The 27,998-nt window shown below is 44.2% G+C and overlaps 1 pseudogene; it reads right to left on the bottom strand.

Annotated features, from left to right (window-relative positions):
* Positions 1-8,738: 8,738 nt before the first annotated feature.
* On the bottom strand, positions 8,739-27,744 carry LOC126063645 (histone H3.3C-like; annotated as a pseudogene).
* Between the last annotated feature and the right edge of the window lie 254 nt (positions 27,745-27,998).

The following is a 27,998-nucleotide window of genomic DNA, read 5'->3' as shown; positions in this document are numbered from 1 at the left end:
ACAATGTCTGCAGCAGACGGCCCTGTGACAACGAAAATGTCTGCAGCAGAAGGCCCTGTGACAACGACAATGTCTGCAGCAGACGGCCCTGTGACAACGAAAATGTCTGCAGCAGACGGCCCTGTGGCAACGACAATGTCTGCAGCAGACGGCCCTGTGACAACGACAATGTCTGCAGCAGACGGCCCTGTGACAACGACAATGTCTGCAGCAGAAGGCCCTGTGACAACGACAATGTCTGCAGCAGACGGCCCTGTGACAACGACAATGTCTGCAGCAGAAGGCCCTGTGACAACGAAAATGTCTGCAGCAGAAGGCCCTGTGACAACGAAAATGTCTGCAGCAGAAGGCCCTGTGACAACGACAATGTCTGCAGCAGAAGGCCCTGTGACAACGACAATGTCTGCAGCAGAAGGCCCTGTGACAACGACAATGTCTGCAGCAGAAGGCCCTGTGACAACGACAATGTCTGCAGCAGAAGGCCCTGTGACAACGACAATGTCTGCAGCAGAAGGCCCTGTGACAACGACAATGTCTGCAGCAGAAGACCCCGTGACAACGAAAAAGCCTGTGCAGCAGAAGACCCCATCACAACGAAAAAGTCTGTGCAGCAGAAGACCCCATGACAACGACAATATCTGCAGCAGAAGACCCCATGACAACGACAATATCTGCAGCAGAAGACCCCATGACAACGGCAATGTTTGCAGCAGTAGACCCCGTCACAATGAAAATGTCTGCAGAAGGCCCTACCTCCGTCTGATGACCCAGTTATGAGAAGGAAGGTTCAAAATAAGTAAATAAATACTGAAATCAAATTCCTAGTGAAGCAAAGAATCTGTAATTGGATTTGACTTCTGTGTGTGCATGTGAGTGTGTGTATGTACGTGTGTCTGCGTGCATGTGTGTGTGTGTGCATGTGTGTGTATGTGTGCACGTGTGTGTGTCACACCCAGTATACTTTACGTGCACCACACGGGAACAGACATACGTGGAACCAAGCAGTCTCGGTATCACCATGGTAACGTGAACAGAAGCAGTGCTCCGAATCACAGAAAACCCACTGTTTTGTGAGACACACCCCCGGGGAGACCTTCAGTCACCCTACATGCCATTACAGCATAGGACACTTTGAACAAAATGCGGGCTCAGTCTGTCCACTGACTTCTCATCGTTCTTGTATCACCCTCTCAATCAGCCTTCCTTCCAGAGTCACAGCAGTCCTGTTCTTATCCCTGTCATTGCCTCTGTGAGTTAGGGCTTTCTCCACTTAGGTGACACTAGTCTAGAAACAGCTCAAACAATTATGTTGTGCCTTAAAGTTATTTGTAATTTTATGTCTCATACAAAAAAAAAAAATAATGAAAAACAGGCTGCAAAGTAACAGCAGCATCCATATCTCGGGTTATTTATGTAAATACTTATGAAAATGGCATCTCCATGACCTACAGTCTCAAAATACCAAGTCAGAAGTCAGTTACCTGGGTGAGGCTTCAGAAATGCCTAGGCAGTCACTCCAAAAAAATCAATCTGGCCTTCATTATTTTCCTTAGGAAAATTGGAAAAAGCACTCATTAGAAAAATCCACTTCCCTCCAACTCCAAAGGGATTTCAGATTTTCCGATGCTTACTTAAATATTCTATCTCTGCTAATAGTTGCCCTGTGAGAAAGCTTGTTCCTTCCAGATAAGTCAATCTTCACAGACTTCTCTCTGCTACAGCTGGTATGAAAATTGCATTTTACTTAAGGGTTCGTCTTTAAGTGCCAAACCATTACTTTCTCTATGTCATGTGTGTACAGTATCATCTACAAACGTTGTTCTAACCCTTAAAGAGTCACTGATTGTCGATTTTAAGTTTTCAGTTGAAACAACTGGATATTATAATTTTTGAACGGTATATTCATTTTAGAATGTTTTGTAGTTAATATACATATTTGTATGTATTCACAAACACGTGTACTTACATGTAAATGTGCATATGTCCACATGCACGTGTGTAAGGATACATGTGTACTATATGGTGTCATGGTTAAGAGTGTGGGTCCTGGAATCAAGCTGCCTAGATGTGGAGCCTCCCTTCTGTGTCACTTCCTGTAACTCACTTACTGTCTCGACTGGTGGTTAAGAGTGTGGGTCCTGGCAGGAACCATTCCCAAAGCCAACTCTTCAGACATGGATTGGACTGGACAATGGGCTGGAGAGGGATGCTGGTGAGGAGTGAGCTTCTTGGATCGGGTGGACACTTGAGACTATGTTGGCATCTCCTGCCTGGAGGGGAGATGAGAGGGTGGAGGGGGTTAGAAGATGGCGGAATGGACACGAAAGAGAGAGTGGAGGGAGGGAGCAGGCTGTCTCACTTGGGATAGAGTAATTGGGAGTGTGTAGCAAGGTGTATATTAGTTTTTGTGTGAGAGACTGACTCGATTTGTAAACTTTCACTTAAAGCACAATAAAAATTATATTAAAAAAAAAGAGTGTGGACCCCTGGAATCCAGCTGCCTAGATGTGGAGCCTCCCTTCCATGTGACTTGGTGTAACTTACTTACCTTCTCGAATGCTCAGTTTCCTCCTCTGTGAAGCTGAAAGGATAATTGTAACTGCTCCACCAGAGCAACAGTGACGACCTCAGAGAACCCTGACGGGTACATGAGTCAGCACGTATTTAGTGCTTGAAACAGAGCCTAACTCACAGTAAATCAAAACACCAAACCAAACGCCTTGCCATCGAGTCAATTCCAACTCATAATGACCCTATAGGACAGAGTAGAACTGCCCCATAGGGTCTCCAAGGCTGTAGTCTTTACAGGAGCAGGTTGCTACATCTTTCTCCCATGGAGTGGCTGGCGGGTTCCAACTGCCGACCTTTCGGTTAGCAGCCGAGCGCTTAACCACTGCACCACCAGGGCTCCTGGACTCATAGTAAGTGCTCAGTAAATGTTAGCTATTTTCATTAGGAGTAGTCCACATGACACACTCATTGTAAGTAGTTGAACAATGCTGGCTGTTATAATCATTAGCTGCTTCGTGATCTTTGCCTGGAAAAATCACATATGCCTTGAGTACAAACTGTCTACACAGACCACGTCATATGCAAACCTTCCTTTGAAGTACACACACTATTAAAGACCAAGAATGATGTTCTGGGGCCCAAACCAATTTTTCACTGTGATTGCACCTTCCTTTAATTTTCAGCAGCTCCCATCCTTCCTGTCCCTGGGTTGAGCACATGGTTAACACACTCAGCTGCTAACTGAAAGGTTGAAAATTTCAGTCCACACCAAGATGCCTCAGAAGAAAGGCCTAGTGATCTACTTCCAGAAAATCAGCCATTGAAAACCCTAAGAAGCACAGTTCTACTCTGACACACGTGGGGTTGCCAGGAGTTGGAGTCAACTGGATGGAAGCAGGCAACCAGTACCACCCTTCTTAACTCTCTTCTTCAGGTAGTCTTTCTTTGGTGCTTGACCATGAGTTCATTTAGATTTCGTATTCTTTGGCCCATTTTGGTTGATCTCTCTCCTATTCCTTGATTCTGCTTCTGTTGTGCCTGAAGGAAGAGTGTCTCAGTTTACACTCTTTCTTCTATGCAGGAGGGAAGCTCCTTGTCACAGCGAGCATAGGAACTGGGAAGCAGAGTGAAGCTAAGGCTGCGTTGTCCTGTCAACCCAAGGTGGAGCTGACTTCTCAACACCGCACGCCATCCTCTTTGATTTGTGAACTGGCATGGTCCTGGAAAACTGTTTTGTCCAACCAAGGATCTTCTGGCAATTATTGCAATTGCCTCAACTTTGGCTTAAAGGCTAGCCTGTCCTGCAGCTCGGGAAGGAGCCCAGAGAGAGCTGGTAAAATCATCTCACTGTCAAGACAGGACCCAACACTCTTTTCCCTCTCTCCTGGTCTAAAGAGAAGTCCTACTTAATATCCACACCAGCCACACGACTGGATAATTACAGGAAATCCTGGCTCCACTCCGCTGAAAAGAAAAAATTCTTAAAGAAGAATTTCAGCCTCTTTTACTATTTCTCCACTTTTTGTCACCTGGATCTGTGCCCTGGATTTGCTTGCTTTTCTGTGCTATTTCTGTGATGCTTCCCTCCCATCCCCACCCTCCTGCCACCTCCACCCTTCAGCCTGTTCAGAGGAACGTGAGGCCCGTAGCATGCAGCCTTCCACTCCAAACCGGTTGAGCTTCTTTTCGCTCTCTCATTTTCTTTAGGGTGAAAAAATATTTTAGTATATTTTACTATGTAGCCCTTGCCTTACTATTTATTTTTATATTTTTCTTTGAGGTAGGAAAATTTATTGGCAGGTAGCAATTCTCTCTGGCTTTGATTTCTGCCCTTTTTTTAACGGTGCATTCCGACCTGGATGCAGCTTTTAATGCTGGTAAAAGCAGAAAATAGGTGGTTCTCAGAGCAATAGAGGGAGTACTTGACTTAGGTATATGTTTGCCAGGATAAAAACAGGTTCGACAGCAGCCCCAGAAGTGAAATCAGCTATTGTCTTGCCTTGACTCCAGCATTTCCTGTCCCCAAATCTGGCATCCTGCCATCAGCACGTCTATTTTGTTAGGTGGCTGACGCTGCAGGTATTAGCAAACGGGACAGGACAGAGCCATTCTAGAGGTGCTTTTAAAGGAGAGCCCAGAAGTGATCAAGCAAAGCTGCCCATGTCAAGCCCAACGCAGGTCCCAGGTGAAGCAGGTCTGCTCCTTGCTTCATTGGGCAGAAGCGCATACAGTCGGTTTTCATTTTCTCTGACATTTATTATTGTAGGGAGGAGCCGGTAGGGGAAGTGGCATTAGCCACAAACGTGACAAGGCTAAAGAACAATGGGTCTGGTCTGAAGCACTGTATTCAGATGGTTGATATCCTGGGTTCATCAGTCAATATTATTGACTTGGCCAAGCTTCAGGTCGGAGCCATTGCCATGATGCAGTTTAGTCTGGGCCACAAAACGGTGTGCTGGGGAGAAAATCTCTTCAGCCCAGTCTTTTGTATGATACACTTTGGAAAAATATTCCTAACCTTAAAAATAGAACTTGAAGTGTTTGCAGCCAGGAAGATGCTTAATGAGATTCATACAAGAGCCATCAGCTGTTCATAAGACAAACAGAAAGGTCTGAGGTCTCTTCCAGTTCTGTGGAGATGGGAAATGGTGCCTCTTTGCGTTCCACACCTGAGAGATCTTTCAGCTGAAAGCCCACCAGGGTCCAGTGAGCAAGCTTGGCACACAGAGCTCACACCTTCCTCTTCCTCCGTCCTCTTGCTCCACTGTCCAAACGTGAGGGATCCCTAATCACAATAGTGACGTGTCCACCGAGTGATGTAGCTGTGGAAAGTGCAATACCAATCAATGTGTGACCGGTCACAACCCATCCTGTTTCCCCCTCAGTTTCTCCCCTCCACACACTCAGAGGTAAATTCTATCTTTGGCAGAATAATTTCTGAACCTTGGTGATACAGAGTTTTAGGGCCAAGGTTTGGGGGTAGGGCAGGGGGAGTAAATGGAGGAACCTGAGAGACGGGAGAGAAGGGTGGAAGGATGTTTCCAGAAAGGCTGAGCCATCTATATAAGCAAGTTGTGGGAGGAAGCAAGAAGGGAGTGAGGAGAGAAAATCATGCAAGTTAGGGCTGAAGAGTTTTGAGGTTTGGTAAGTCCACGGCTCTTGAATTGAGATGGAAAGAAAGGAGACTTGGGTAAGTGTTGTTATGAGTTATAAACCTATAAGGAAGACTTGAGACGAGTTACCAGCCTCACAGGCTGAAAGGTGAAAACACCTTACAAGTGATACAGGCTGGCCTCCTATTCAATGCAGGCAACTCTTTTAGGGCTTTCCAGGGGAAGGGCATCCAACCTTTACTTGAAAACTTCAGTGATAGTAAATGCTGTATTCTACCGGCAGTGTTATGAACACAAACACTAGAGCTAGACTGCCTGGGTTCAAATTCAGGGGTCACCAATTACTGGCAAGTTACCTAACGTCTCTGTTCCTCTGTCTCTGTACCTATAAATTGGGGATAGTAGTATTAATAATCTTCTTGTTGTTGTTAGGTGCCATCGAGTCAGTTCTGACTCATAGCTACCCTGTGTACAACAGAATGAAACACTGCTTGGTCCTGCACCATTCTCATAATCATTGTTATGCTTGAGCCCATTGTTGCAGCCACTGTGTCAGTTCATCTCGTTGAGGATCTCCCTGTCTTTTGATGACATTCTAATTTACCGAGCATTATGTCCTTCTCAAAGGACTGGTCCCTCCTGATAACATGTCCAAAGTATGTGAGAGAGAGCCTCACCATCCTCACTTCTAATGAACACTCTGGCTGACTTCTTCCAGGACAGATTTGCTTACTCTTCTGACAGTCCACGGTATATCCAATATTCTTTGCCAACACCATAATTCATAGGCATCAATTCTTCTTCCACCTTCCTTATTCCTTGTCCAGCTTTCACATGCATATGAGATGACTGAATAATAGTAATCTTAGAAGGTTGTTATAAGGATTAGATATAGGTATATTTATTCACAAAGGATATATATTGCTTAGAACCGTGCTTAGCATGTAATAAGTGACATACATGTGTTTGCTATTACTGTTGCTATTATCGGGTTCTCCTTAATATATAAGAAAGTTCTTTGTCAGATTGAATAAATTTGGCTTCTCTTATTCCTGTTTGTCCCAGTTCTCAGCCCTGAAATGACTCAGACCAAGTCTGCTCTCCCTTTCACATGGTCACCCTCCAAACATTTGAAGGTAATTACCATGTCCCTCTTTGCTTTCCTTCCCTATGTTATAGAGGTGAACTTTTATATGTGTTGTTCCTTCTCTGCCTGCAGGACCTTTTCCTCTCACCTGTCCTTGGTCATATGCCAGCAGTTCTTCATGTTCTAATGCAGATTCCATCTCTTCAAGATGCTTTCCCTCACCTGTGTAACTTTTGCAATATTTACCCATATTTGCTGTGTGTAAGTACAAAGAGGAAAAAACACAGTACAGGCTCTCAGCCATCTGTATGGATCACCAGTATAGTGTATGACTTATTTGTCTTGATATCCCAACATGAGAATCTTGCTCCAGAAATACTTGTTGGATGCATTAGGTGAAATACAGAAAAATGAGTCAGAGTAAAGCAAAGGCGTTCTTCAAAGGCAGGTAGCATTCTCCTTGCGTAATACGGCCTTCAGAGCAAGGAAACAGGTGGAAAGAAAGTTGGCTTTTTCAGATAATTGTAGGAAAGAAGCATGCCTGTAACCCCATAAACTGATCATTTTTAACTCGGATAATTCCATCAAAGAAGGGGGAACTCTTGGATTCTTGACTTTTGATTGCTTGGCCAGCTTTCAGACTCCACTTTGTTGTACAGAAACTTGTTAATGGAGAACTGAAAAGCAAAAGACGAAGAAGCAAGCAAGAGTAAGTTAATTCACATATAAAGAAATGAGACAGGGAGAGAAGAAAAGCACAGAGGTGGAAGAGGCCTCTGGGTCTGGATGTGGGCAGAGGGCATTTGGGGGAGAAGAGAGAGGATGGTATTTTGGTAGAAGTCACTGGCGGGCACGTGGAAGAGTTTGAAAGTGGAAAGTCATCTAGGAAGGCTTTTTAAAGGAAATTTGCCTTGCACTAAAAATGTTCTGTTTTTTATTTTCTTGTGAGATTGAATAAAGATTTAAATGGCTTTTGATTTTAACTTTTTGCCAGACTCCTGTTTCTTTGAATATGACATGACCCAGAGCCCTAGCCTTGAGGGACTGCTGTTGTGTTTGGGTTACATTCTATTTAGGCTGTTCAACTGGATATTAAAATTTCTGGGTACCCTTGTTGCGTGGGAGAGTGAAAGACGGGTCAGCATAACAAACGGCAGCCCTAATAAAAGGGCAGCTATGTTTATGTCTGTAAATATGTAAAATAATCAAGCATGGGTACCATTCAAAGTAGCCATCAAGTCGATTCCAACTCATAGCGACCCTATAGGACAGAGTAGAACTGCCCCATATGGTTTCCAAGGAGTGCTCAGTGGATTTGAACGGCCAATCTTTTGGTTACAACCATAGCACTTAACCGCTATGCCAGCAAGGTTTCCAAAGTAGCCCATAAAAAACTCTTAAAATTTCCTTTTTGCATAAATGTGGGCTGGTCCTCCTAGCTCCCTAAACTGAACCAGCCCTTAGTCATAGTCTCTACCTAGATATGGGCCCCAAGAGCAGGTCTGGAGATAAGTCCACAGGGGTAATATCCCTCGCTTTTCTTTTCTTTTTTTTTTAAAATAGTTTAATGTATTTTAATAGCAAACTTACAGAACAGCACAGAATACAGACAACATTAAAAACATGTTGTAGGACAACTCAGAAAAGCAGAGTGAATGGATGGAATCTACTGTATGATAAAAATGCTACAGACACCATTTAGTTGCTGTCAATAAGAAATTTACTTGTTTTAAAAAAATCCAAATGCTGACGTTGTCCAGAAGAATTTAACAGGTTTATTTATAATTGTTATAAAGTTGAACTGCTGAAACTTGTTCGCTGAGACATTTTGACTTGCATTAATGCTTTATGTCCCTGCATTACATTAAAAATTCACACACAAATGAAAATGGAAAAACTGGCAATACCTGATTTCTGTCCCCTATTTTCCCATTCGCAATCAAATTCTTAGGTACCTTTTAACCCCATGGGGGGGAAAAAAAATCTAACGTTCAGAACTACCAGTAACAGGAAGAAGAGAATTTTTTTTTTTTTAAGAATGAAATGTTTCCCATCATAGTGGATTCTTAAGCACATTCTCCACGTATGTGGCGTGCTAGCTGGATGTCTTTTGGCGTAATTGTTACACGTTTGGCATGGATAGCACACAGGTTGGTGTCTTCAAAAAGGCCAACCAGATAGGCCTCACTTGCCGCCTGCAAACCACCAATAGCTGCGCTCTGGAAACGCACATCTGTTTTGAAGTCCCGAGCAATTTTTCGCACCAGGCGTTGGAAGGGAAGTTGCGGATTTCTGATAACATCGGATTTCCCAGACTGCCACAGGACCGGGCCTGTAACATGAGGCTTCTTTACCCCTCTAGTGGAGGGCGCACGCTTGTGAGTGGCTCTTGTTGCCAGTTGCTTCCTGGGTGCTCTGTCACTGGTTGATTTGCGGGCGGTCTGCTTTGTACTAGCCGTGTCCTAGAGACCTCCTCACTCTCCCCCCTTCTCCTTCGGCTAGAGCTCAGCCAGCTAGAGGCGGCGTTGGCGTTAGAGAGTGACGGTGGCTTGGTAGCGGCTGCGAACACCTTCTTTTCTTTTCTGTAAGCCAATGATGGAAATGTTATCTGGGATATAAAATTTATGAATAATACTTTTCCCATTTTTTTCCAGCCTGGGCTACAGATTCCCACCAAAAAGATATTTGCCATACTCAGGCTCTTCAAAATGTAAAAATATCACTTACAGCTATCAAATTTTAGCCAAGTGACATTGGCTAGTTGTTCAAAGGAAAGGTGACATTTTCACCCTTTCTGATAGGAGATTATAATTACTGTTAAGGATAGCATCAACCAAAAGTGTGAAAGAAATTTCTTTATGGCAAGACATGGGTGAAGCATCCTTAAATAATTCCCAGTTGGGCCAGTTGGTAGAGGATACAAATCTCTGCCTCTGTATACAGAGCCAGCTCTCTTGCAGGTTTCTAAGCTTGTTACTCTTTTGAGGTTAAGCTTTTCCACCTTCTTTAGAAAATGCTTAGCATAAATTCCATAATTAGAAGTTGGGAATTATGCATTTTGAGTGATCTCCTCAGACAGCTTCCTTACAACTGGCCCTGGCTTTTCAGGAATGAGTTCATTTTGAGATAATTTATTATTTGACTGGTGGAACTATTTCAATTTGCTACCAAGTTTTCACTTCATTTACCATTAAATTTGACTCATAAATAAAAGCATTTAGCACATTCTCTCTGTATATAAGAGACTGTTGTTGACTGCTGTCAGGTCGATTCCAACTCACAGCGACCCTGTGTGTGCAGAGTAGAACTGCTCCTGTGTTCCGATGGGCTTCTGGGTAGGTTCGAACCGCCAATCTGTTGGCTAACAGTCAAGCACTTAACCCTTAGTGCCATCCAGAAGCTCCTATAGAAGAGGCTAGACAGCTATATGATAACATTTTGATAAGATTAACTCTGAGAGGTTGAATTACAAACCAGTTTAATTTTCTTCTTTTGGATAATGGTGAGAAATCTAATAAGAAAAAAAAGTTAAACGTTATTTTAAGAATATTTTTGTAGTGAAGAATAAAATAAGACTATTTCCTTTGAGCTCCTGCCCTTCAGAGGGACTGGAGAGGATATTTCTCTGGCATCATTTACATGTGTTCTGGACTGTTTATGAAAGGTTCAGAAGCGAAAACTCAGCAAAAAGAGGGAAGGGCGAGGATGAAAGGGAACAGTGCAAAGAGCGGTTACAGAAGTGTCTCCGAAACGTTTGAAAAACGACTTGTTCTGGGTCTAGGCAATCATTTGATCAACTTAGGTCAAAAGCCACACGTAAGAAAATGATACATTAAAGCAAAAGTATGTTATTTGCATCAATTTTCCTCTTCATATAAATGTAAAATTGGCCCAAAGTGTTGGAATTAAAAAGACAAAACAAAACAAAGAACAGAAGCACCCACTTGGGCTCTTGCTCAGGATGTGAGCACATCACAGATTAAAATAAAACAGAAAAAGGCTGGAGTTTCAATAGGCATTATCCTGAGAAATCAAGGGAGGGCTGCAAGTGGGCAGCAGGTGAGGGGATAAGAAGACTAAACTCTCCTCGTTTACGGGAATTGTCGCTGAGACTGTGCCCCTCTGTCTTGCAGTGGCGAGGAAGCCATGCTCTGACATGGCTCTGTGACATTCCCAGCATGGTCTCAGAGCTCTGAGCATCGCGGTGAGATGTCATCTCTAAGGGCAGACTGTCTCAGGCAGAGCAGTGTGGCCATCAGGGCTTGGTGATGGAGTGATTCATCGGAATAGAAACAGCGAGCGCTGTTGACCTAAAAGACATGGCCCCATCAGTGGCCAGTGTTTTCTCAGCAAGAACGGAGGAGTACATGGCCCACGCCGATGACTAGGGGAAATCCAGGACAACAGCCTAAGTGCAGACAACAGGTGATGACGGTGTGTTGACTGCAATGCTTTGTTAATGAAGGCAGCTGTTCATAAAGGCACTGCCTGGAACAGACGGAACAAGTACAAACCTAAATGGAGTTGATGAATATCTGCACTAAAAGCCTTGGGAGCTAAATGGTAAATTGCTTTAGAGCAGGCAGAGGGCTTCATTTAAGACTCATAATTGTAAGGCACTTTGTCTACCTAATGATCGTGAGGGTGCTGATTACGAGAAACGCCTAAGCACGTTTGTTTTCAGTTCTGAGCCAGAGTAAAGTGGAAATAATTGGGATTATCTTAAGATACAGATCGTGAGTTCTTTGCAGTGTTTGTATTCGTGGCTGTCCTGGAGTTGAGTCTCCACGAGTGCAGCGAGCGGAGAGTCGTGCCCCAGAAGTGAGTGTGGACGCTGCGCAGGGAGCTCGGCCGTCGCAGCAGTCACAGCCAGACAGGCACATCTGAACTTCCTCCCCGTCAAATCCAGCTCACACGCCAGACGGGCAGCACGGCAGCCCAGCCCAGCGTTCCGGTGCCACAGGGAAGGACTCGGCACCGGGAGGGTGGAAAGGGCCAAAGGGAGCCAACGCAGAGAGTGAACATCATGGGAGAAAATCAGGACAGCAGCGTTAAGGCCCGATCAAGCTCAGGACGGCATGTGAACAGAAGAGTGAAGTGAGGCGCGGGAACAGAAAAGGAAAACCAAACCTTGTCCTGTACAAGTTGAAGAGTCGAGGGACACTACACACGACCCCGCTGTTAGTTTTTTCCTGGTTAGCTTATAGTTGAAGCGAAAGTGGTATTTGGCATCTGAATTTTTGAGCAAACGACCTGACTTTCTTGAATCCACTGTGAATACATAGTGAATACAAAACGGAAACAGAAAACAAGCCTTTGAGTCGATTCCAGCTCACAGTGACTCAGCTGTCACCGTAGAACTGTGCTCCGGGGTCTCTAATGCTGGATGTTTTAGACGTACATCGCCAGGCCTTTCCTCTGAGGCACCTCTGGGTGGACTTGAACCTCCAGCCTTTCAGTTAGCAGCTGAGCACTTAACCATTTGTACCATCCAGGGACTCCATGAACACATCTAAAAAACAAACAAAAAATCTACTTAGTCTTAATTTTCTAAAATAACTTAAAACAGCAACATTTGTGCCTACATTAAGCGGTGTCATTTCTTGAACAGAACAATGAGCCACAGTGGCTGACACGTGTTCGGCATTCACTAACTAGTAGTGACTGTCCCTGGTCACACTCTCCTTAGACGATGAGACTTGAGGCAAAGAGATGGGGCAGTAATCTCTTTTACAATTGCCCAGCAAAACGGTACTAAGGCGGTGGCAATAGGGTGCCAGGAACTGTGTGGTAAGGATTCAGGAGTCTTCTCCCTTTTTTCAGGCACCAAAACCTTGAGATACATTTAGCAGAGAATTGATAGGTCCTGGTGAACGACTAGATGGAAGAGGAAAGAGAGGAGGAAGAGGCTGGTCTCTGTCGCTCGGGTGCCAGGAGGATGGAGAGGCCATTACTGTGGCAAGGAGTGCAGGCCTTGGGGTCACCCTTAAGAACATCCATCACTGTACAGTGTAGGAAGCCCTCGGGGGCTGTTGAGCTGTGTGGGGCTGCCTACTCTGCTTTTTAAATTTTTCTTGGTTCTTTCTTAGTTGACGAGCTGTCAGCTGTCACTTCTTGCTACTGTCATTGTGCTTGCTTCTAAGCATCCTCCATTTTCTAATCTGCTGCGTCTGGGAAGCCTTATAGGCAAGGTTGCTAGAAATGGATGTTAATCAACAGTCGGTAGAGGCTAAGTGATGGTCTGAGGACCGCTCATGTATTGTTGAGTACTGGGTTTGTGACCACTATCTCAAATGCTCAAATGACTTTTCTAATGGTTTAGATCTTCAGAGAGCTGGCATTCAGATAGCTAGGGAGGAATGTGTCCCTGTTTGTGCAGCAACTTTGAGGACAAAATTGTTCCTCAAGTTATCTGGTGATTATAAACCTTGAAGGTAGGCTTTTAAATCTCTTGGCTGCCACATGAGCTGAAGTCAGGTTGGCTCCGACTCATGGCGCCTGTCTGTATAACAGGATAAAACGTTGCCAGGTCCTGCGCCATCTTCATGATCATTGGCCTGCCCCAGACCAGGTTGTGGCTGTTGTGTCAGTCCATGTCATTGAGGGTTTCCCTCATTTTCCATGGCCCGCTACTTGATCAAACATGATGTCCTTTCTAGTGACTGGTCTTTCCTGATGATGTTTATCGAGCACTTGGTATGTGCCAGGCCCTATTCTAAGTACTTTTCACCGGTTATCAGTTGTAATCAGCACGATAACCCTGTGGACTGGGGCGCATCACTACCCATATTGTAGACAGGAAACCTGCAAGGCACGGAGAATTAGCTATTTCCAACATCACGCTGTCTGCAACCGGCAGAGCGAGGACCCAAAGTCTGATGCCTGGGCCTCTGCTCTGAGCAGGCCACCAGGTTGTTCCACAAAGCAGACCTCCCTGTGGGTGGAGGGCAGCTCAGGCCAGGGGACTCCAGTTTCTCAGGTTAAGTAACTGAATGGGGCTTAGAACCAGCTTGCAAATTGTTTCTGTGAGCTTCAGAGCATAAAGATTGCATTGGATTACTACCACCACCCTGGCGTAATTCCCACATCCCCGTGTTCTTCTCAATTTACAGCATCCAAGCAGCACCCACATCAGGCGTGGTTGCACTTCCCTGACTTGGATGATAGAGCAGAAAACTAAAAACAAGAATGAAGCTGAGTTCAACAGTTAGGGGGCTGGGTGGCTGCAAACTCAGTAACCACTGACCAAAGAGGCTTGCATTCACAGCCCAAGGTAGAAACTGCCTGGAAACAGCCTTGCTCCCTGGCGTTTGCTCCCAAAGCTTAAGTTCACTGAGGGCATTGCCTTAGGGAGGGGAAGGAAGCTGAGTTTCTTGGTGGGGAGGTGGTGCAGAACTGGACAATGCTGAGGGGTGGAGAAGGTTCCCCAAGACCAGAAGGGGACAGAAGGGCTCAGTGAGTAACAGCCTCTCCCCTGCTTCCTCTCCGTACTCTGGGAGATAAGGCCTTTGAGGCTTCAGGAGAGCCAGCCCCAAACGTGGGGCTCCAGCTTGTCACATCGTCACCTTGTCACAAGGGAGCGGTCCTGTATCTAATAATGAAAAAAAAGCTGAATTCCTGCAATCGGTGAGATAGAAACTCAGAAGTGCATGTTACTTTATAATTTGACTAATATTTTTAATTTATGAGGAGTCCCTGGGTGGTGCTAACGGTAAAGCTCTCTGCTGCTAATCAAAAGGTCAGAGGTTCAAGTCCACCCAGAGGCACCTCAGAAAAAAGGCCTGGCAATCTACTTCTGAAATACTAGCCATTGAAAACCCTGTGGAGCACAGTTCTACTCTGACACACATGAGGTCCCCTAAATCAGAATTGACTCGATGGCAACAGATAACTTGTGTGTGTAATTGTATACATACATAGTTTTAGGAAGGGGCCCTGGTGGTACAGTGGTTAAAGCGCTCAACTGCTAACCAGGTTGGCAGTTCTAGCACACCAGGCGATTCGTGGGAGAAAGATGTGTCAGTCTGCTTCTGTAAAGATTATAGCCTTAGAAACCACATGGGGCAGTTCCACTCTGTCCTATAGGGTCACTCTGAGTTGGAATCGACTCAACAGCAGTGGGTTTGTGTGGGATGGTTTTACTGCCTCTTTTCCAATATTCTTACCAATTATTTCCTTTTTCTATTTTGTTACATTAACTAGAACCTTCAGGACGATGTAAATAAAATGGTGATGGAGGCTATCCCTACTTTGTTGCTGACTTTAATTGAAATTAGGTTTAATATTTCACTATTTAAGCAAATATTCTTGGTTAACAATTTACTTGTTGTTCTTAGATGCCATCAAGTTGGTTCCAACTCATAGTGATCCTATGTGCAACAGAATGAAACACTGCCCGGTCCTGCGCCATCCTCAGAATCACTGCTATACGTGAGCGCCTTGTTGCAGCCACTATGTCAGTCCATCTCATTGAGAGTCTTCCTCTCTTTCACTGACCCTCTACTTTACCAAGCATGATGTCCTTCTCCAGGGACTTGTCCCTCCTGATAACATGTCCAAAGTACATGAGACAAAGTCTCGCCATCCTTGCATCTAAGGAGCATTCTGGCTGTACTTCTTCCAAAACAGATTTGTTCATTCTTTTGGCAGCCCATGGTACATATTCGATATTCTTCACCAACACCGTAATTCAAAGGCATCAATTCTTCTTCAGTCTTCCTTATTCACATCCAGCTCTCTCATGCATACGAGGCGATTGAAAATACCATAGCTTGGGTCAGGCGCACCTTACTCCTCAAAGTGACGTCTTTGCTTTTTAACATTATAAGGTCTTTTGCTGCAGATTTGCCCCATGCAATATGTCATTTGGTTTTTTAACTGCTGCTTCTGTTGGTGTTGATTGTGAATCCAAATAAAATGAAATCGGTGACAACTTCAATATTTTCTCCATTGGTCATGATGTTGCTTATTGGTCCAGTTGTAAGGATTTTTGTTTTCTTTATGTTGAGGTATAACCTATACTGAAGACTGTAGTCTTTGATCTTCATCAGTAACTGCTGCAAGTCGTCTTTGCTTTAAGCAAGCAAGGTTTTGTCATCTGCATATCGCAGGCTCTTCATGAGTCTTCCACCAATCCTGCTGCCGTGTTCCTCTTCATATAGTCCAGCTTCTCAGATTATTTGCTCAGAAAACAGATTGTGTAATTGTGGTGAAAGGATACAACCCTGCCTGATACACACCTTTCCTGACTTTAAACCACACGATATCCTCTTGTTCTGTTTGAACGATTTCCTCTTGGTCTATGTGTAGGTTCCTCATGAGCACAATTAAATGTTCTGGAATTCCCATTCTTTGGAGTGTTATCCATAATTTGGTATGATCCACACAGTCGAATGCCTTTGCATAGTCAATAAAACACAGGTAAACCTCCTTCTGGTATTCTCTGCTTTCAGCCAGGATCCATCTGGCATCAGCAATGATATCCCTGGTTCCATATCCTCTTCGGAACCTGGCTTGAATTTCTGGCAGTTCCCTGTTGATACATTGCTGCAACTGCTTTTGAATTATCTTCAGCAAAATTCTACTCGCATGTGATATTAATGATATTGTTTGATAATTTCCACATTCTGTTCTTTGGAATGTGCACAAATATGAATGTCTTCCAGTTGGTTGGCCAGGTTGCTGTCTTCCAAATTTCTTGGCAAAGATGAGTGAGGACTTCCAGTGCTGCATCAGTTTGTTGAAACATCTCAGTTGGTATTTCATTAATTCCTGGAGCCTTTTTTTCACCAATGCCTTCAGTACAACTTGGACTTCTTCCTTCAAACTATTGGTTCTTGATTACATACTACCTCCTGAAATGGTTGATCACTGACCAATTATTTTTGGTTGACTCTGTGTATTCTTTCCATCTTCTTTTGATGCTTCCTGTGTCATTTAATATTTTCCCCATAGACTCCTTCGCTACTGCAACTCAAGGCGTGAATTTTTCTTCAATTCTTTCAGCTTGAGAAATGCTGAGAGTGTTCTTTCCTTTTGGTTTTCCACCTCCAGGTCTTTGCACATTTCATTATAATACTTCATCTTCTCAAGCCGCCCTTTGAAATCTTCTGTTCAGCTCTTTTATTTCATCGTTTCATCTTAGTTACTCTGCATTCAAGAGCAACTTTCAGAGTCTCTTCCAACATCCATTTTGGTCTTTTCTTCCTTTCTTGTCTTTTTAATGACCTCTTGCTTTCTTCATGTATGATGTCCTTGATGGCATTCCACAACTCATCTGGTCTTCGGTCATTAGTGCTCAACATGTCAAATCTGTTCTTGAGATGATCTCTAAATTCAGATGGAACATACTCAAGGTCGTACTTTGGCTCTCATGGACTTGTTCAAATTTTTTTTAACTTCTTCTTGAACTTGCATTTGAGCAACTGATGGTCTGTTCCACAGTCGGCCCCTGGCCTTGTTCTGACTGATTATATTGAGCTTTTTCATTGCCTCTTTTCACAGATGTAGTTGACTTGATTCCTGTGCATTCCATCTGGCGAGGTCCAAGTGTATAGTTGCTGTTTATGTTGTTGAAAAAGGTATTTGCAATGAAGAAGTTGTTGGTCTTGCAAAATTCTGTCATGCAATCCCCAGCATCCTTTCTGTCACCAAGGCTATATTCTCCATCTACCAATCCTTCTTCCTTGTTTCCTACTTTCACATTCCAATCACCAGTAATTATCAACACATCTTGATTGTGTGTTCAATCAATCAGACTGCAGAAGTTGATAGAAATCTTCAGTTTCTTCATCTTTCACCTTACTGGTGGGTACATAAATTTGAATAACAGTTGCATTAACTGGTCTTCCTTGTAGGTTTATGAATATTACCCTACCGCTGACAGTGTTGTCCTTCTGGATAGATCTTGAAATGCTCTTTTTGACGATGAACGCGTTGCCATTCTCCTTCAATTTGTCATTCCCGGCATAGTAGACCATATGATTGACCACAAAACAAGGGGATACTGCATGGTTTAAAGTCAGGAAAGGTGTGCATCAGGACTGTATCCTTTCACCATACTTATCCAATCTGAATGCTGAGCAAATAATCCCAAAAACTGGACTGTATGCAGAAGAACGGGGCATCATGATTGGAGGCAGACTCATTACAGCCTCCAATATGCAGATGACACAACCTTGCTTGCTGAAAGTGAAGAGGACTTGAAGCACTTACTGATGAAGATCAAAGCCCACAGCCTTCAGCATGGATTACATCTCAACACAAAGAAAACAAAAATCCTCACAACTGAACTGATAAGCAACATCATGATAAACAGAGAAAAGAATGAAGTTGCCAAGGATTTCATTTTGTTTGGATCCACAATCAACAGCCAGGGAAGCAGCAGTCAAGAAATTGGAGGATGCATCGCACTGGGCAAATTTGCAGCAAAAGACCTCTTAAGTGTTAAAAAGCAAAGATGTCGCTTTAAGGACTAAGGTGCGCCTAATCCAAGCCATGGTGTTTTCAATTGCCTAATATCCATGTGAAAGCTGGACAATGAATAAGGAAGACTGAAGAATAACTGATGCCTTTGAATTGTGGTGTTGAGGAAGAATATTGATTATACCATGGACTGCCACAGAATGAACAAGCCTGTCTTGGAAGAAGTTCAGCCAGAATGCTCATTAGAAGCAAGGGTGATGAGACTTTGTCTCACATACTTGGGACATGTTATCAAGAGGGACCAGTCCCTGGAGAAGGACATCATGCTTGGTAAAATAGGGGGTCAGCAAAAAAGGGGAAGACCCTCAAGAGATGGATTGACACAGTGGCTGCAACAATGGGCTCGAGGATAGCAATGATTATGAAAATAGTGCAGGACCAGGCAGTGTTTCTTTCTATTGCACATAGGGTCACTATGAGTCAGAATTGACTAGATGGCACCTAACAACAACAATGATCTTTTTTAGTTATTTTTGCTTATGCTCTCTCTTTTCCCTTAATCAGGTTCTTCAGGGGTTTATCTGTTTCATTAGTTTTTAGCCATTAGCCATTAGTGTTTGCTAAGAACTAACTCTTGGGTTTATTTATCTTCTTTGCCATCTACTTTTGCTATTTCATTACTTTTTGGGTTTTTGTCCTTATTTAATCCCTGTCCCTAGTTTTATTTTGTTCTTTTTAGAAAATTGTAAAAGCAAGCCTTTAGTTCTTTTTTGGTCTTTCTTCTTTATCAGTGAAGGCATTCAAGACTTCAACCTCTCCTCTGAGGACAGATTTCACTCTGTCTTACAGGTGCTATGTTGTGTACTCTTGTTTGTTGCTTTCTAGGCAGCTTCCTACAGCTGCCGTGACAAAGTACCACAATCTAGGTGCCTTAAAACAACAGAAATTAATTTTCTTACAATTCTGGAGGCTACAAGTCCAAAATCAAGGTGTCAGCAGGGCCATGCTGTACCTGAAGGCTCTCAGGGAGGATCCCTCCTTGCCTCTTCTCGCTCCTGGTGGTTGCCGGCAATCCTTGGTGTTCCTTGGTTTGCAGCTGTACCGCTCCTATCTCTGTCTGTCTTCACATGGCCATCTTCTCTCTGTGTGTATGTGTCTTTTCATGGAGTTCTCCTTTCTGTGTCTATGGCCAAATTTCCCTAGTCTTATCAGGATACCAATCATTGGATTAAGACCCAACATAATCTAGTACGACCTCATGTTACCTTTATTACATCTGCAAAGACCCTCCACATAAGGCCACATTCACAGGTACCAGGGGTTAGAATATCTTTTTCAGGGTCACAATTCAGTTCACAACACTTGCAGCTTTTCTTTTGATTTTCTCTTTGATCCAAAACTTATCTATACCTCTTTTTTAGTTTCCAAGTAGGTGATTTTTTGCTCATTTAAAAATTACTTTCGTGTAATTTTGTTGGATTATGAAGTGAGAAATTGTGACCTGTAAAATCTCAGTGCTTTCTTAAGGTTTTAACTGTGGCTTTATGTCACTTCTTTATAATCACTTTTTATAAATATTCCTGAACCTTTGAGTATAATGTATATTCTCTATTCAGTGCATGTGAAGTTCTGTAAGTACTAAGTACCTCAAGTATATTGATTGCTGTCTTACTCTGAGTTCTCTAGATATGCAAAACCAGTGAAGCATATATAGATGTACGGAGAGAAACTTACTTCAAGGAACTGGCTCATACGATTCCAAGGGCTGGCAAGTCTTAAATCCGTGGGTCAGTCGGCAAGCTGAAGGCTTCCGGCAGGCTGAAGGCTTCTGGGTGGTTGCAGGGGCTGACAAATCCAAAATCTGCAGGTCAAATGGGAGGCTGAAGTCTTCTGCTGGTTCAGGAACTGGAAGTCACATGATAAGAGAAGGGTGGATGGAAAGAGAAAGATCTTTGGCAGAAAATCCATTTATATACTTGAGGCAGGCTCCATCCCCCAAGGAAACTCCCCTTTTAGCTGATTGGCTGCTCACTTCAGATCACAAAATGGAAGGTGATTACACAGTGTTTGCCAAACCGCTGAGAATCATAGCCTAACCAAGGTGACACATGACATTAACCATCACAATTATGTTTTCATAATTGTTCTATGTTCTAGTTCATTTCCTTCTGCTGGATATGCTAAGGGCTTCTGTTTACAATAGTAATTTCATCAAACTCTACTTGGATTTGTAATAGCTTTTGATTCATGCATTTAACTTTAGAGTTTGGTGCGTGATTCTGCGTCCATTGTATAGTTTTAATAAATGTCAGCTTTATGGTTACAAAATGGCTGTCTGGATACTGATGGGGGCTTTGGCCTCTCCTACTCATCTCTTCCATCTTGAGGTCTCTCTTCTGGCTCATTTGTGGGTTGATTTTGAGATTGAATTATTTCCTTGGAAACGTGTATGTGGATGCTATAGTTTCTGACTATTTGCTCATCTTCAAATATCTTTCTTTTCATCCTGATAAATGGAAGATATCTTGGCTGGGTATAGAATTCTTGACTTACAGGCTTTCTCTCTCAGAAGTTCTTGCTATTGCTAGCTGCTGCTGAGTTGGCCCCTGACTCATGACGCCCCTTGCACAACAGAATGAAATGCTACCTGGTCCTTTGTCATCCCTATGGTCAGTCGTGGATCAGGCCATGCGATCTATAGGATTTTCACTGATAGATTTTTGGAAGTAAATTGCCAGGCCTTGCATCCTGGTCCGTCTTAGTCTGGAAGCTCTGCTGAAACCTGTTCAGCAGCAAAGGAACACACAAGCCTCCACTGACAGACGGGGGTGGCTGTGCATTAGGTGGATTGGTCAGGAATTAAATCCGGGTCTCCTGCATGGAAGGCAAGAAGTCTACCAGGAACCACCAATGTCCCTCTATCTCTTAAATGTTAGTCATTGTCATGGATTGAATTGTGTCTCCAAAAATATATGTGTCAACTTGGCTAGGCCATGATTCCCAATATCGTGTGGTTGTCCTCATTTTGTGACCTGGTTATCCTCTGTATTGTGATGTGTTGTAAATCCTAGTCTCTATGCCTGTGGTTATGGTCTGTTATGTTAATGAGGCAGGATTAGGTCATGTTAATGAGGATTAGGGTGGGATATAACACCCTTACTCATGTCACAGCCCTGATCCAATGTAAAGAGAGTTTTCCTGGGGTGTAGCCTGCATCACCTTTTATCTTACAAGAGATAAAAGGAGAGAGAAGTGGACAGAGAGGAGAGAGACCTCACTACCACCAAGAAAGAAGAGCCAGGAGTAGAGGATGTCCTTTGGACCAGGGGTCTGGGTGCTGAGAACCTCCTAGACCCAGGGGAAGGTTGATGACAAGACACATATAGATCTCCAAGGGATGCTGGGCCCACAGATGTTGAAAGGAGACAAGGACTTCCCCCAGAGCCGACAGAGAGAGAAAGCCTTCATCTAGCACTGGAGCCCTGAATTCAGACTTCCAGCCTCCCACACTGTGAGAGAATAAATTTCTGTTTGTCTTAGCTGTCAGTGTTGCAAGGTGAGAAGCTTAGGCCATTTTAATGAGTTTTTCTCTCTGTGAGTGGGAGCTGGAGGAACAGTGTCAACAAGGATGTCACAGTACACAGTTCCAGGAGGCACATCCACATCGTATTCTCTGGAATGTCAACTTTCCTTACAAGAATCACAGATGACTGTGGGCAACTCTTCCCAGCATGTGCCATTCTTTTGTCTTCATCCTACAACTTCCCAAGCCCTGTTTCCAGATACGTGCCCAGCCTATGGAAAAACACTTCCGCTGGTTTTCTCCAGCAGAGCTTCCACACAGTTGAAGCCCTCACTTGAGCCCCACCAGCCCTGGGCTCCAGCAGGGGGCGCCCATGAGCAGCAGAGAGACTGCAGGTGAGAGTGGCGGCAAAGAGTTGCTTTCAGGTCGCCATGTTCCCGGAAGACCCCTCATCGGTCTCTCAGGGTAGAGCTCTTTGGGCAAGACTTGCTTAATATCTTTCTTCTAGAGACACAAATTTCAAAGCCGTCGTACAGTAACTGCAGCATCATTTCAGACAGATTAGGCGTTAAATTATTTTTCCCTAAAATAAAGCTGAGTGTGTGGAATCTACGTTCTCTATTTAAAAAAAAAAAAGAAAAAAGAATTCTAAAAATGTCAGACATTTGGCTTGTGCATGGTCTAGGAAATCTACCCGCCAGCTTGCTTTTGAAAAGGCAAGATGACAGTCCTCAGTGCGTGGTGTGACGGTCCAGAACCGTTATGATTTACCCCGAGAAAATACTCCACAAGAGACTATCTGATTAGGAAGCGGAGCCCACGAAGTCCATCTGTCTCACCGCGTCTGTGTGCTTTTGGAAGGCCTGTGCTCACGGAAGAGGGAGAAGGATGTTCATGTGAACTCTGACAGAAAAGCAGCAGAGGCCCCAGAGACGTTCTCGCATTTTTATTCTAATATTTCACTGATCAGAAGGAAGATGCAGGAAGCTCTGCAAGGTTCTAGGGATAGTTGCCAATATGGACAGACCATTTTTTCTGCCTCATTTAAAGCTGAAGAAATGGGAGAAAATGAGATTGAGAGGAAGGAGGAAGGACTGCAGCTGGGCTAGAATAAAGTGTTGTCGTGGACAAGGGAGTAGTGAGGAGCCCTGGTGGTGTAACAGTTTAGTGCTCGGCTGCTAACTGAAAGGTTGGTGGTTTGAACCCACCTGTTGCTCCACAGGAGTAAAGACCTGCTCCAGTAAAGATTATAGTTCTGCTTATCCTATAGGGTCGCTGTGAGTCAGTCAACTTGACGGCAGACAACAGCAACCAACCCAAAACCACGCCCATTGTCATCAAGTCGATTCCAACTCATAGCAACCCTATAGGATGGGATAGAGCTGCCCCATAGGGTTTCTAAGGAGAGACTGATGGATTCGAACTGCCGACCTTTTGGTTAGAAGCCATAGCTCTTAACCACTGCACCACCAGGGTTTCCACAACGACAACAGGGAGTAGTAAAACTAAATTGGAGCCAGAGTGAAAGGACTTATTCTTAATTGATATAGTATTAATTCTGTGGAAAAGCAAAGCCATGCAAGCCTTCAGAGCAAGAAAAAGGACCTGATTGGAGCAGTGCGTTCAGAAGCTTCATCTGACCGTCGATGGGTAGAGGTTGGGAGACCAGCTGTGAGGCTGTTACGGAAGTCCAGGCTGGAGGTAAGGAGCGCCTGGGGCTGCAGTGAAATGGACAAGAAGATTTAGAGACACGTTAGGAAGTCTACAGGAGGCAGCCAGACAGGACCTGGCAAAATTACCTCGGGCATGAGGAGAAGGAGCGTAACAGATGTTTGCAGTCCTGATAACCTGGAGGATTAGTTAATTTTTAGACTATACATTTCAAATTAGGCTTCCATAAAAAGTCACAAAAATAGTAATTTCAGTTATCCACAAAAATGCAAAAGGAAGGTCAGGTTTGCATGTAATATCCTTTTAGGAAAAAAAAAAAAAAACCTCAAATCAAGGAGAATTCTGTTGTCTCTTAGGTTTCAAGGTTCTCCTGATGTGGCACTCCCAGGAAGGGAACTAATAGGAAAGATGGGTATTCAGTCACTCTAGAATGTTGAAGGTAAGAATTCCAGGGAGAGAGAGTGAATTAATTCTATGTGGAAGCTCATTATTCATGAAAGACTACGCTGTGGTTAGTCTTTGACAATAGCAAGTATGGCTAATAAAAGCATGGGGTCTGGACCGAGGCTTCGTAGGTACAAATCCTGCTGTCATGTACTAACTGTGTGGCCTTGGTCAAGTTACTCAACCTCTCTGAACCTCTGTTTCCCCCTCTGTTATATGGAGCAGTAATAATACCTATCTCATAGGGTCGTGTACAGATTAAATGACTTAGTCTGTGTCGAATGCTATGGAGTCAATTCCGACTCCTAGCAACACTGTAGGACTGAGAAGAACTGCCCCGTAGGGTTTCCAAGGAGTGGCTGGTGGATTTGAACTGCCAACTTTTTGGTTAGCAGCTGAGCTCTTAACCACTGTGCCGCCAGGGCTCCATATACATACACAGTAAGAGTTTGGTTCCATTATTCTATGCCTATTAGGCTACTGTAAAATATAGACCAAAATAAGTTTCCCTTTACATTTGAACAATTTGATTTACCAAGGAAATATAAAACAATGAAATCGCGAAATCTTAGATGCAGCCAAGAGCTCAAATGTTTATTTTCCGCGGTTTGGGTTAACTGAGAACATTGACCTCTGAGGTCAACTTTAATTAGCAAGATTTTGTTGAACATTCTTTTTTAAATAAATAGCAATTGGCAACACCCACACTCACTTTTAAAAATGCATTGATGTAGAGGTTCCCTAACAGCCTTTGAAGCTGGTTTGTCTTAAGGGACGAGGCCATCTCCTCTGCCCTTTCACCCACAGCACACGAGATGGTGAGTGCAGGGCAGGTGGAGTCGATGCTTGGTAGTGAGCGAAGGAAATAATGAACAGCGCGTGCATTTGCCGAGGTGGTGGTCAGCCCCTGGGTCCGTACAGATCTGTAAGGATCTTTTTGTAAATAAATGCGGGGTCATGGTTTCGAAGGACATATTCAGCTTTTAAGTGAGTGGGCATTTTTCCCCCAATGGTTTTTTTCTCCTGTGAAATTTAGAAGATGTCGGGATCCACTGTTCTTTTTGGCGGGGGGGGGGGGGGAGGTGAGGAGCAATATACTTTGTGTGTGTGTGTGTGTGCTTCAGACGAAGGTTTGCAGAGCAAATTAGTTTCTCATTAAACAATTAATACACATATTGTTTTGTGACATTTGTTGCCACCCCACGACGTGTCAACACTCCCCTTCTGGTCCTTGGGTTCCCTGTTTCCATTTGTCCAGCTTTCTTGTTCCTTCCTGCCCGCTCATCCTTGCCCCTGGGCTGGTGTGCCCATTTAGTCTCATACATATACGTGGTTGAGCTACGTGCATCAGATTCACCGTTCTTGAGACTGAGTTCCTGAGTGCCACGCACCCCTCCCTTTGCTGTGGGGGCTAGAAAGGCTGAAAGAAGAGCCTGGGGCCCAGGAAACCTCTCATCCTCTGCCAGCCTGGAACTGGGAGACTCGGTGGGCACTGCTGCCCTCTGCTGGCCACCGCGGAAAGCACAGCGCTGTGGAAAGGCGCCGGATACGCTGAGACCCCAGGGAGAAGACAAGATGTTTTAAAGCAGGGATGGTTTAGGGCTTCTGGAGCCCTAGACCCTGAATCCCCTGCCCCGCCCCAAAGAAAACAGTCAAAAACAGAACCAAGCTGTATAGCATTTCCACAGGTGGCGCAATCGTTAAGCACTCAACTAGTAGCCAAAAGTTTGCGGTTCAAACCCACCCAGAGGCTCCTCGGAAGACATGAAAACCCTATGGAGCAGTTCTCTGCACACCTGCGGTCATCATGAGTCGGAACCGCCTTGACAACAACAACAAGCAGTAGGATGGAGAAATAAGCCCAGCTGTTCTGCCTTGTCCTGGCGGTGGTGCCATATCTTTTGTTTAAATGTTATCTGATTCTTTCCCAAACTGCTGTGGGTTGTACAGCACCGTTTGAATGTGTCCGTGTAGTTTCAAGTTATTCTAAAGAAGACCCTGGAACGTGGGTGCTTCGTTGGACCACACAGGTAGCACAGTGGTGCAGTAGTGCTCTGTGGCTGTGTCTTAGTTGGACACTGGATTAGAGATCCCAGACTCACTTTTCTTCTCTTTTTTCTTTCTGTATTTCGTGTCCTAGTAGTTACCTTTGAATTTGTAGTTTTTATAGTGCTCCTTTCCCTTCTCTTAGTCCCCTTTATCATTTTCTTTGTTAAATGATATCCTTTTATTTCGGAAATCACTCCGTATCAACTCATAGAGAGCTCCTGTTTTACAGCTGTGTGAAGCTCCATTGTGTATTATATACCATAGCTGATTCAGCCAATTTCCTGCATGTGGCCATTTCCAATATTTCACAATTTCAAATGATGCCGCAGTGAATAATGTTATGCATGGTGTGGTTTTGTATTGTTGGAGGTTTATCTTTAACGTAAGCTCATAGAAGTGGGATTTCGGGGGCAAAGGGTGAATGCATGTATAGTTTTGTTAGATTTCACCAAATTGCCCTTTGTAGGGGCCGAGACTTATTTCTGCTACTGGAAGTCAGTGGCATTTATTGTAAGGATGTTGTTGTTGTTGTGTGCCATCAAAGAGATTCCAACACATAGTGACCCCATGTGACAGAGTAGAGATGCCCCATAGGGTTTCCTAGGCTGTAGATCTTTTCTTCCACAGAGCCGCTGGGTGGCTTCGAACTGCCGACCTTTCAGTTAGACACTGAGTGCTTAATCGTTTGCACTATCAGGGCTCCTTATTGTAAGGATACATGTGCTAAAAAAAGAGAGAAAAAAACTGGGCTACAAGCCTGTGTCTCATGAGAACTCAAAAAATATGGTGGAAGGACACAAGGAAAATATGAGCCCAAGAGATGGAAAGGGCCACATAAGCCAGAGACTCCATCAGCCTGAGACTGGAAGAACTAGATGGTGCCTGGCTGCCACCAATGAGCGCCCTGGCAGGGAACACAATAGAGATTCCGTGATGGAGCAGGAGAAAAGTGGGATGCAGACCTCAAATTCTCGTAAAAAGACAATACTTAATGGTCTGACTGAGAATAGAGGGACCCCAGAGGACATAGCTCCCATACTCTCTGTTAGCCCAAAACTAAAACCATTCCTGAAGCCAACTCTTCAGACAAAGATTAGACAGGACTGTAACATAAAATGACACTGACGAGGAGTGTGCTTTTTAGCTCAAGTAGATGCATGAGACTGTGTAGACAGCTCCCATCTGGAGGTGAGATGAGAAAGCAGAGGGGGACAGGAGCTGGTTCACTGGTCACAGGGAATACAGGGTGGAGAGGAGGAGTGTGCTGTCACATTGTAGGGAGACCAACTAGGGTCACACAACAATGTGTATATAAGTCTTCTGTATGAGAAACTGACTTGAACTGTAAACTTTCACTTAAAGTACAATAAAAATAAAGTGAAAAAAATATGATGGGTGGGGGTGCTACTGAGAACTGGACATCCTGGGAAGAACAGGAACAGTAGTACAAATTGCAGGTGTAGAGGAGGTTTTACCGCTGGTTCTAGGTCCCAGGTGGACCTAGGTGCCTTCACAGGGCTTGAGGAATATTTGTTCCGGTGTGCTGCCAAGTTTGTGACTTGACTCTGTTCTGTCTGCTTCTCACTTCACCACCAGGCTACCTCACTCTGTAAGACATAAACCTGTTCCCCTGCTTCCTTGTTCATGGTTTCAGCTTTCTCTTAGCTTTCTGACTTCCCAGGCTGCTCTGCCCGCGTGCCTCTCCCTTGGTTTCACGGCGTGATGGTCTTTGTCCCCAACTAACTAGGGATTCTCACAACAGTTTCCAATTCAGATTCTGAAAAGTAAGAGCCTGAGTGACTCATACCTTCCCTTTGGGGACGAACTTTTCATGTCTTTCTGAGGCCACACATAGTTGCTCACCTGCAGTTCAAATTCTGCATGGGTGCCAGGTGGCTATCTAGGGTGATCCCTTGGGGCATGCTACAAGTGGGACTGAATATATGACAGGGAACATGACTGATAGGTGAATTTTAGGCAAATTACCAGAAACGGGGGGAAGCAGCGATGATTCAGCAGTAGAATTCTCACCTTCCATGCTGGAGACCCAGGTTCAATTCCTAGCCAGTGTGCCTCAACCGCAGTCCCCACCTGTCTGTCCGTGGGGGGCTATGTTTTGTTATCATACTGAACAAGTTTCAGCGGAGCTTCTAGACTAAAACAGACTAGGAAAAAA

The sequence above is a fragment of the Elephas maximus genome, chromosome 20, assembly GCF_024166365.1.
Source record: "Elephas maximus indicus isolate mEleMax1 chromosome 20, mEleMax1 primary haplotype, whole genome shotgun sequence".
In the NCBI taxonomy this organism is placed as follows: Eukaryota; Metazoa; Chordata; class Mammalia; order Proboscidea; family Elephantidae; genus Elephas; species Elephas maximus.
The sequence above is the reverse complement of the archived record's forward strand: the minus strand, read 5'-3'. Positions and strand labels throughout refer to the sequence as shown.